The sequence below is a fragment of the Henckelia pumila genome, chromosome 2 (genome assembly GCF_033568475.1).
Source record: "Henckelia pumila isolate YLH828 chromosome 2, ASM3356847v2, whole genome shotgun sequence".
Lineage (NCBI taxonomy): Eukaryota > Viridiplantae > Streptophyta > Magnoliopsida > Lamiales > Gesneriaceae > Henckelia > Henckelia pumila.
In genome coordinates, this window is record NC_133121.1 from 51,718,242 (window position 1) to 51,730,064 (window position 11,823).

The window sequence follows — 11,823 nt, forward strand, 5'->3', positions numbered from 1 at the left end:
CATATTGGTGGGAGTTTGCCTTAGTCTTGATGTGTGTACAGTGATTGTGAGTATGTATAACTATCAGGAGGATGTCCATCGATTGAATTCATGGGTGAATAACCAATGGTCGAGATGATGTAGATCATCAGATGTGTGATGAATTCCATTGCAATGTATGCATGGCTTCACAGGCCAATTGTAAAGAGATGACTTAGTGTCATTATTGGCGAGCAATGATAGTTTTCATCAGGGCATAGTGTTGAGTTATAATGAGAAACATGAACTATGATTCGCACTAGACATGGTGGGTTGAATTCCCAGTATTGCTTGGGAAGCTTGTTTTCTTCGGTGGAGCATGGGAAGGATGACTAGTCTAGGAATCGTGTTAAGCAGTTACGTTGGAGTATGACTTTGTGTCAGTAGAGTTCTCTTAAGGAGAAAATCGTGATGCTGTGTCAAGCGCAGTGTTGGGATTGGTGTTTCCTGACTATAGGTGTAATGCACCGAGAGCTTTTGGAACCATTAGATGGTTAGATTTAGTTAATAATTTGACAAATATCATAAGCCAGTAAGGTAATGACTTGGTCTTTGTCAGCCTGATATTTTCCTTGGGACGATGATCTCGATCGAACAAATGTTAGAATCCTTCATGATCAGTGAGATCTTGTTTAGAATGGAAGATTTATCAGTGTTGTGATACATTAGTGCCAGAGGAGTTCGAATGTCGACAAGTAGCGCAGTAATCTTCAGTTGGGAGAATGCTAATGTGGTTTAGAATTAATAGAGCTTATAGGGAATTCGACTAGAGTCTGAGTGAGTCGGAAGCTATTTTGACCAGACAGACGACAAGTGTCTCTAGTACGTTCTCAAGGTTCTGCCCTAGATTTTGAGGACAAAATTTTTTAAAGGGGGGGGGGGGGGGGGGGAGAATGTAGTGACCCATATCCAAAATTAACGATTAATGATGAATTAATCGTGTGCTCATGTTTAGATTAATTACAAAATGATTAAGGAAATTTTTGATGGATTAACGGAGTTCAAAAATGAGTCCAGGATAATAAAAAATGGTTGGGAAGGTTCCGAGGGTTCGGAGGGATCGAAGGATCCGAACAGGGAACGGAGCCAAGGATCGGAGGGTCTGAAAAGTTTGGATGGTCCAAAGTTAGTTTGAGGGATCCGAACATATAGGGCCAGCTGTCTCGGAATAATACATCAGTGGTGATGTCACAAGGGTGAGTTCGGACGATCCGAAGATGGATCGGATGCTCCAAACTCATGTCTGCAGCCGTCCTCTGGAAACTAGACACGTGGTTGGTTGAGGAAGCTCGGACGGAGGGTTCGAAAGCTCCGAATTGGTTCGGAGGATCCGAACGTTGTCTATAAAAGGGGCAGCCGAGCTCATTATCAAGTGCACCATTTCCTCCTCTCCTCCCTTCTTTAGTTAGTATTAGGCTTTCTAGGTGGCCTATTGGGAATCCGGAAGTGGCGGAGCGATCCTGGCGTCGTATTGGAGTTGTGCCTAAGTTCTGAGGCAATTGTCATCGGTGGGCTGACGACGGATGCAGATATAGCTATGGTTTCCTTAAATTATTTAGAAGTATGCAATAGCTTAGTTAAGGATTTTAGAGTTTAATGAATGATGCATGATTATTTGCATTGTAGAGTTGATGTTAGGCTTGGAACCTAGAGTGGGACTGCTAGAACCGCCTGTAGTAAGGTACGTAAGTACTGACTGAGATGGCCAGCATGATATATATTATATGTGTTGCATGAGTTTGTGCTACGTGTTTTATATGTTTTACGGCTTTAGGAAATGCATGTTTTTACGGTAGTCTGCATCTGGTATGATGTAAGTCATGACAGTTTCCATCGGTGATGAGTTACTCCTTATGGATTCGTGTTTAGGGAAACTCAGCCCCTGGTTTTGCTATCACTAGGAGCGACCACGATGGTGGAGTAGATGCAATAGTGGATAGGTGAATATAGGAGCGGCCCCGTGGACTAGCTATCCAGCACGGCCCTTTATATTTATGTAGCCCCTGATTAGACTGCTTTGCCCTTGTTTTAAATTCATTTATGTGCTGCATATATTATATATATCATTGCTTCCGTATTGAGCATAGTCGCTCACGTCCAGTATTTTTTGTATGTCTGGACACCCCATTCGACGGGGCAGGTGTAGGTGTAGGGATGAGCACCAGGAGCTTGGAGAGACCAGTGAATCTTGAAGACAGCAGGATTAGCTGTAGGTTTTAATTGCCCTTAGGATTATTTATTTCGATTGGGTTTTATATTGGTTTTATTAAACCGGTTGTATTCTGTCGGTCAGCATTATTTAAGTCTTCCGCAATGATTTATTTAAATGCATGGTTAATTATGCTTTAAACTCTGATTAGGAAGTGGATCCGGGTTGGGTCACTTCATTTATTGGTGTTAGAGCAGCATGCAAAGAGATTTGGGAGATAGTAATAAGACTTTGGGTTTTTATTGTAGGATTGATGGGACCTTTTTAAGAGACGATTATGAGGCAATTACGTTTCCCGAAGACTATCACCATCGGCAGGAATTTTAAAGATTTGGCTTATGGGATTCCAGCAAGTGCGGACATGAGCGATGGATCGTGTTCGAGTTTTTGCGACTTATACTCAAGTGAATCCTAGCTTTGGATTGAGTATCGGATGACAGAGGCAGTGGCAGAGGAATGGTTGGGACGCACTTGATGCTTTCATATGTACCATCCTTACCATGTTGACACGACTCTGAAGATTCTCCAATCGTAATTGGAGAGATTGTCATAAAGACCTTCACCAGGGAATGCCTTAAGTGGCTAAGGCATGACTGGTTGTGAACGTAATGTCTTTAAACTCATGTAGCACATGGTTTTGCTGGTATGCTTGTATCGATGCTTTCGATAGGCACGCGAGAAACTTCATGTTCAAAATCATGATTTAGTTTCAAGAAGAACGTTGACGGTAGATCGTGAACAGAAGAGGTCGACTAACAGACAGTGATGCAGAGCATAGCTGGTTAGCGAGCTCGAGTTATTTCTCCGGGAGTCTTGACAGGAAGAGATACCGAGAGATTTGGGCAGGAGTATGCTTGCATTGATACATGTGTCTATTATAAGCTTCATGCTCAAGAAATCAAAAAACGACTACGATGATTTTAAATACTGTATTGTTGTTATTGTAAACAGTATTTCAGTTATAATGAATCATCATACCTTGGTTGTATCATTTCAAGTTAATGGTTGTACATTTTCATTGTATTTTGAATACTATATGTATTACATGGGATTGTAATACAGAAATTGTACATAACTTAAAGTAATGATACGTGCATTATTTATCCAACAATTGCGAATGATTGCAAGTGATTTTGCTAAGATTGACATTGTTCTAGTTGATTAGTGTTCAACTATTGTAGCTCATGGGCTTTGAGTAAGTCAGCTGTAATTGTTTGACTTATGGTTAGTCTATGCGTTTTTCCTAGGATTGACCTAGTTAGTCAGTGGACTGAATTAGTGCCAGTGATGAGTTGATTCATCAGTGGGCATGAGTTTGTTCTAGGTTGTTTCATTAGAACAATATTTTAATGACCTTAGGTTGAGACTTCGTGATGATGGGTTTTCATCAGGATGCCAGGTCAAGAATATGCCGAGATTTGTAGACTATGACCATGATTTGACGTGATGAGGCGCGACCGTATGCCAGTATTACTTTGGGAGTCCTTGTACTTCAGGGGTTACCTGGGAGCCTTTGTGCTTCAGGGGATGGCGGTGAGAAGGCTACTCAGTCTAGTGTTTTGGTAACATTCACGATGGGGTATGACCTTGGATTAGATGCCTAGTTTGGTATCATGATTTAGATATCGTCTGGCCTTTGTCAGGGATATTGATTTGGGTTTCTGCCATGAGGACCAGTCTTGGATGGATTTCCTTGAAGAGCGTGTACTCTGAGAAGATAGTTCTAACCTAAGGAAATATTGCTAGATTGATCGATCTAGTAGGTAGGCGGATTTGTACCGACAATGACTAGGGGTTGTCATCAGAGTTGTGATTAGGGTTCCTGGTAATAGGAGTTATCCAAGATACAAGATGGGATGTTGTTTTGAGACTTGCACTCAAATTGGAGAAGTGCTCCATGATGATTGACTTCATCAGTAGTATATTATATCAAGGGCTAAGGACTTCATCGGATCATTCGAGATGAAGGGAAGCGTGACTTATGCTAGTCTACACTAGGTGGTGATTCTAGGTGGGACATCGTGGTAAGCTACCTCAGTCTTGAATCATTACACAGCAGGAGCGTGTCCAAAGATTTTGGGAATCTTTGGGATTCATTAGATATGATTCTTGGACTCGACGAGCCATGGCATTCATCCTGAATGAACGAGGCAAAGGATAGGGATTTCAGTGATTGCGCTAAGTATTTTCTGATGTTTTCAGAAGTCGAGCGTAGGATTTTCCATGGAATGGAAATGATCTAGGTTGATAGATCATGAGCAATTCTTGGGCTTAGTTCGTCTTGATGTTTGCCTTGGGTGAACAAGACAGCGATTAGTAGTGATAAAGTGGCACGGGAATTGTGCTAATGACCACTAGTGGCTGTTGGCTAACTCTGTCAGAGTTAGGGAGATAAATTCCAGTGTATGAGATAGTTGTTAGTAGTAAAGTGCGAGATTGTGCCAATAGAATACTAGTAGCTATTGTTTGACTATCAAGAAATACTTGGGATAGTATTTTGTTGCGTAATGCTTAAGGGGATTCATACTTGGTACAGTCTCAGAGTAGTCGATGATTTGGGTAATTTAGAGTCTCCAGGGTTGCCAGAGATGTATCTTTTGGGATTGCTGTAATCGGGGACGATTGCGATTTGCCTTGTATGATCAAGTTAGACGATAAATTGACAGTAGATTCAATCAAGGTAAATTGGTAGTTCCTTGGACAATGATTATTAGAGGATATCAGAAATTGATCCAAGCAGTTGCTTAGTATTAACTATGGTACGCTCAAGGTTGAGTAACAAAAGGGATCAAGTTTCTTCTTCGTGTGAGAATTGTCCACTAACAACGATATTAAGGGTGCAACCGAAAATTTCGACAGAGTTTCCTTGTGTTGAACCGTTATGTTGAATCCGACGAGTGTTGGAAAATCTAATGGACATTAGCTAGGATCTAGTTCTCAAGACCTAGCAGGTTGTGTCACTAGTTTCCAGCATGAGGTGCGTGATACTATTGAGGTGATTGAGATAGTTGATGATCGACTTAGTAGCCAATGAGGTTTGCCTTTGGGATTGAAGACTTTGCAAGATAGGGACGGATCTAATTTGTTTTTTCCAGTCAGTGAGTCACATCCGTGCAGGCTATTTGTCAAGGATATTGCGTTTTAGAAATGGACAATGGTCGGGTGCGTGATAGGTAGCTAGTGATGATGGTGTCAGCAAAGACTACGAGGTGAGTTATACCAGGTACAATGACTGTCGAGTTTCGAGACGGAATAGGAAGTTTTTCCATATGTTTGTGCACTGTGGAATGTCCCAGTCGAGCATATTGGTGGGAGCTTGCCTTAGTCTTGATGTGTGTACAGTGATTGCGAGTATGTATAACTATCAGGAGAATGCCCATCGATTGAATTCATGGATGAATAACCTATGGTCGAGATGATGTAATTCATCAGAGGTGTGATAACTTTCATTGCAATGTATGCGTGGATTCGCAGGCCAATGGTTACGAGATAACTTAGCGTCATTATTGGCGAGCGATGATAGTTTTCATCAGGGCATAGTGTTGAGTTATACTGAGAAACATGAACTGTGATTCCCACTAGACATGGTGGGCTGAATTCCCAGTATTGCTTGGGACGCTTGTTTGCTTCGGTGGAGCATGGGAAGGATGACCAGTCTGGAAATTATGTTAATCAGTTACGTTGGAGTATTACTTTGTGTCAGTAGAGTTCTCTTAAGGAGAAAATCGTGATGTTGTGTCAAGCGCAGTGTTGGGATTGGTGTTTCCTGACTATAGGTGTTATGCATCGAGAGCTTTTGTAACCATTAGATGGTTAGATTAAGTTAATAATTTGACGAATGTCATAAGCCAGTCAGGTTATGACTTGGTCTTATTCAGTCTGACATTTTCCATGGTCTTATTCAGTCTGGTATTATTGCTTGAAGTTGTGACCTAAGATTTAAAGTTATCGAACTAAGAAAAGTATCAGGTATTGTAGAACTTTAGGTGGCAAAATTGAATCTCTTAAAGTCACATTGGAACAGTGATTTGAAATTCTTTTAGGATAAAATCACTTGGGGGCAAATAAGAACTAAAAATTTATATTGTAGTAAAAGTTAATCAGACCCTTGGTGATATAGATATCAATAAGTATCAGAGTGCGCAGCGAAAGGTGATTTAGCGTCAACTCATGTGGGTGTAAGGTTAGAAAATTTAGTGAAGACCTAGTTAGTAAGTTTCAAATTTCGAGGACGAAATTTCATTTAAGGAGGAAAGGAATTGTAGGGGCCAAAATCCAATTTACTATGTCATATGCATAAAATTAAATTAATATTATGATTATTATTCTTAAGTTTAATTGATTTAAATCTTTTATTTGATTTATGAGTTAATAAAATGTTAATTATTTATTTAAATAATTTTATTATACAACTTATTTGTCTTAATGATTTTAAAGGTTTAAGTTTGCTTATTCAAATGATTTTAACTGTGCCGCTTATTTATTTAAAATGACTTGAGTTTATTGGATGGTTATTTAAATTATTTTAAATGTCTAGCTAATTTATTTAACGGGTTTTGATTGATCAAATTATTTTAATGAATTTTAATTCCTCTTGTGTATTTATTTAAATAACTTTTAAATGTTCAAATATTTTATTTAAATTAGTTTAATCACTTTGTTTATTATTTAAATGTCTACTATATCGTTGTGACACCAAAATATTTAAGTATTGATTTAAAATAATTCTTGAGTTCTGAGGAATTGTAACGTCGAGCATTCATAATTTGGATTACATGCTTACTTTCACTTAAATATTTATAATTTTAATTTCAGAGATTTAATTGCTCCAAATTCCTTTAAGAGTTATTTTGCCTAATAGTTTAAGCTAATTAATCTTGAGATTCTTGAGTTCAGCGGCTTCCGATTCTGGCATGAGATGACGGTGGATTTTGGCGGTAATTCCTAATTTCGCATGATTTGAGATTTATGAGGAATTGAGGAAAAAAATAAAATTTTGATTTTTAAGATTTTTCGGGTGACCAAAATTTTTTTTATGACATTCTTGAGTTTATTTTAGTACTTTTCAAAAGTTAGCATTTTAAAACCCGTGCAAGTGAAATTTAATTATTTTTCTTCAATCCTTGAATTTTCAAACATAGAGATTTTTGAGGGACTTAGTGTGTGTAGTGCAAAAGCTGTAATAATTGAAGTAACACTTTTATATGTAAAGTAACACTTTTAGACTTTAACTCACACACACATGCTTACACCAATATACACACATATACATATACACACTTATTTGTTACAACTCTAAAACAAATAAAAGATTAAACCCAAGCCCCCAAGTAGCCCTCAAGCCGTCACCCTCATTCCCAAGTCCCCCAAAGCCATAGACCGCCCCATCATTCACCATTTCCGGCCACCGCCGCCACCATTCCACCACCCCACTGATCGGATCACGTCTCAAGGAGGTCTAGCTGCTGTGTTTCTTGAGTTCCAGCTCCATTCCACTTATTTTCTTGTGTTCGTAAAGGTTTAAGGCAAGTATATGTCATTTTTTTGGCCACCAAGCAAAGTTACTATGTTGAATGTCTCATTCTTGTTGATATTTAGATTTTTCTTTGAAATGTAAGCTAGGTTTTTGAGTTTCATCAAGAATCAGCAGCTACACATTTTAGATTTTCGAAATTCCCCTTGTGTTTGATGCTAAAATGAGTTATATGTTGAGTTGGAGTTAAGACTTGGTTGCACTATGCATGTATTTCAAATTTTGGGCAAAATTCAGTAGGGTTCATGTGTAATTTCGAGTTATGCTTGTGTTATTGATGTTCAAATGAGCCATGTTATGTGTATTAGTCAATACTTGGAGTGCCATTATGCATTTCCAGAATTCAGCTTTCTAGCTTGTGACGATTGGGCTCTTTTTTGGAAAATTTTATTGAATAGTGTTAAGGGCTTCCTAGGCTAATTGAAAGCGAGTTCAAATGGTGTTTTTGATGAGGTTTAGGAAGGTATGAAGGGATGGAGGTGCAGGGGTAGTGAACTGAAGTTGTGGCCGTGTGTTGGGTATGATCCGGTTGAGGTAAGTTGGCCTAGAATGAGACTTGAGCTAGATTCGAGTGGGGACCTCGGGTTCTAATCTCAATTCATAACATATAATCTATGTTAATTCAAATCGGGGCAACAAGGTAAGAAGAAACCAAATTTTTTTTTTTAAACATGGGACCGCGGGTGCTCCGTATAGGGGCACGAGAAAGCCCATGGTTCATTCCATGGTTAGGCGCGGGAGCGCCTTTGGGGCTGCGTGGGCGCACCGTGCCTTCGGGTCCTCTCCTTGCCCAGCTGAAAAATGAAGATTTTGCCTCTGTTTTGATCCCTAAACATCATATACCATTTATATCATGAATCCAACGTCAATTCTGAAAAGAAACATGAAATATCACAAGGTGTTTAAGGTTCAAAACAATACAACTTGTTATCACATCTCATGCCAAAGAACTCAACATACTTCTTGTTATTCAAACCAAGCATCTAGTCTTGCTAAGTTCATACAAAATTTAAGATAAAGTTTACACATAATGTTCTTGAAAGCAGCTTCTACAACTCTAACCCGAAGTCACCACATCTATGCCGATCTCGTTCTTTCACGGGCGTCCCTGACTCATTCCAGTCTCACTTATTACCATGCACACATAAAAAAAAAAAAGCAATAGCCGGATATCTCAAGTGAGAATATAATCTCAGTATAAACAACATAATCATGCATTGTATCATAAGTAAATCAACTTATAACATATCAAGCAATTTCAAATAATAAGAATTCTTCTATAAACCACATCAAATGTAATGCATGAATTAAAAAATCGGTTAATAAATTCTATATCGGTTCTTGGGATCCCGGGGAAAAAGATCACGAAAACTCTCCAACCTACTCTCCCATTCAAGGTGGCGTTGAACTCTTTTTCCCGGACTTTGGCCCACTATATTGAGCTTCAGCGATAGGAGTAACTCTATCTCCTAGGCTCCTCAATATACGTCCAAACGTCCGTAATATTTTAGGCGAATCTGCCATTCAAAATCTAAAAAAATTGTTGGCTCAATATGAATTCAACAAAGTCTAGTACACGAGAATCAAACCAACTATAAGCAAGCTAATTCAAGCAAGCAATCACATGTGCAAATACGAAACATATAAGCACTTAGTATGTGGTTTTGAAAGGGCACTCAAGAAAATCATCTTGAATGGTAAATCTCTTTATTCTTGTGATGTCTTATACCTTTATTTTTCTTTGTTTCACAGCTCCTCAAATCTGATATATCTGCAATCACATAAGCTCTATCAAAATCTTCTCACAACTCAACTCAATCCTCAAGGCTAGAAGTCACAAATCTTGTTCTTTCTTCCGCCGGTTTTGATGTCGGAGTGCTCGAGTTGAAGTCCCATATTATAACTCTGAAAACACAGCAAATATATCTAGGAACATCAGCAAGAACTCACATATATCACAGCTCAATCTCATAGATTCAAATGCTAGCAATTTCTTGAACATGCGGCGTAACGGTATAAATTCGGTAACCGAAACTGAAATCTATCAAATTTATCAATCTAAAGACACTCAAATACATCTCATATCAGCAAGAATACATCAAATATAAGCATATTCAGTAGAATAAATTTCGAATACAAGCTGGAAATCTTAACAAATGCCTACGTTGTCCGTTCTTTGATCCGGTTTCGAATATGGAATCAAAACTAGCTCAAGAACATCAATACATAATAAATTCTGATTTCTTCCCAATCTCATAATTTTGAACCTACTAAATTTCATCAATACTTACATCAATTCGTAGCTCTTGAAGAGGGGATCGCAGAACTATGCCCGGATTAAAAATTGGGTGGCCGGATCTTGCACAATCAAAGATTGAAGATGAAATGTGAAGGAAGTAGATGAAGTCTCGGTTCTTGGGGCTGAAATTCTGATATAATCTGATGAATATACATCTAATACACGTACTTACAAATATAAATTCCATGTGTTCTCCACTCAATCCCATATTTGCAATTAGACCCCTGAAATCTTCATTATTTGCAAATCAGTCCTCGGTCAATCTTTTTAATTCAATCTCAATCCTAAATAATTTAAGAATATTAGAATTTAATTTTAAACTCAAAAATTCTCAAATTAAACTGAAACGAACCAAACTCGAAGGAATTTTTTTTAAAAAAATATTAAATATATATATATGCATCTATACTTAAAAATAGATTTTTAAAAAATTTAATGCATAATAAAAATCGATTGCATCTTAAAAGTATAAAAACTTGAACAGGTTAAAATCCATGCAAACGGCTATAATCTCAAAAGTATGCAAACTAATGAAAAATAGTAAACATGTGCGGAAAATAGCTCAATACATAAAATATCTCATCATAAACTAAATCAAATGAAACATGAGCTGACGAAGGTCACGAGTGTGCTAGCTCGCCACGGATGCACAGAGGTCTTTACCACCAGTCGGGACCACAACCTTCTGAATAACATAAAACTCACCTGCACAACATTTAGATCTAGTGAGCCTAAAGGCCCATCATGCTCTACCTTTAATAACGAGTACTACTAAATAAAACCACATGGAAGCACATAACGTATATAAAAATAACCTGAGGATTCTAATGCATGCATGATCGTAAAATCGAATGCATAAACTGCGTCGTAATCTAAATCATAACATAATACGTAACATAATACATAACATAAGCATTGACATGTCATAAACATAAAAATTATTTTTCTTTGGGTCCTATCGGTGAAGTGTAACCATAAACATAAGCGATTGATCAATCTATAAACCAACGTACGCGGCGGCGAGGTTCACCCAACCTTAACACGGGGATTCCCTACACCTCTTATACCGCTTCACCCAACCTTAACACGGGGATCCGTAGGCTCCTGAACATAATTGCCACAATTCACATCAACTTCCCAAAAATATTTTCTTTACATGCCATTAATATTAACATAAAATACATGCATGAATCATGAATTTAAAAATATCATCTTCCTTAAAATTATGCCCGTAAATATATATTTAATTCATTTTTTATAAAAATCATATTTATATCAAAATATACATATACATCTATTAAATATATATTTACGGACTATTTTATTTGTCACTGGCTAGTTCGAGTTGCTGCCCCTTAACTAAATCCCTTAAACTCATATTCGTCCGATAACACTTAGATTGACTCATTAACACTTAAATTGTCCCAATAATACTTAGACTAGCCCAATCATACTTAAATTGATCCAATTAAACTAAGATTTACCCAATAGTACTTAGTCCAACTTAGAACTTAGCCCAACCAAATAAATTAAACAACTTAGGCCCATTAACCAATTTAGCTCAATTATTAAATTAAGCCTCCAATAACTATCTTAAGACTCATAAGCTTGGCTCAATAAATAAATCAATTCATTCAAGCCCAAATAACACTTTATCCCAAATAAACAACTCAAACCCAATAAATAAGTTAAACTCAATAAACATTTTAGGTCCAATAACTAAATTAAGCTCAATGAATAAACTAAACACTTAGACTCTTAAAT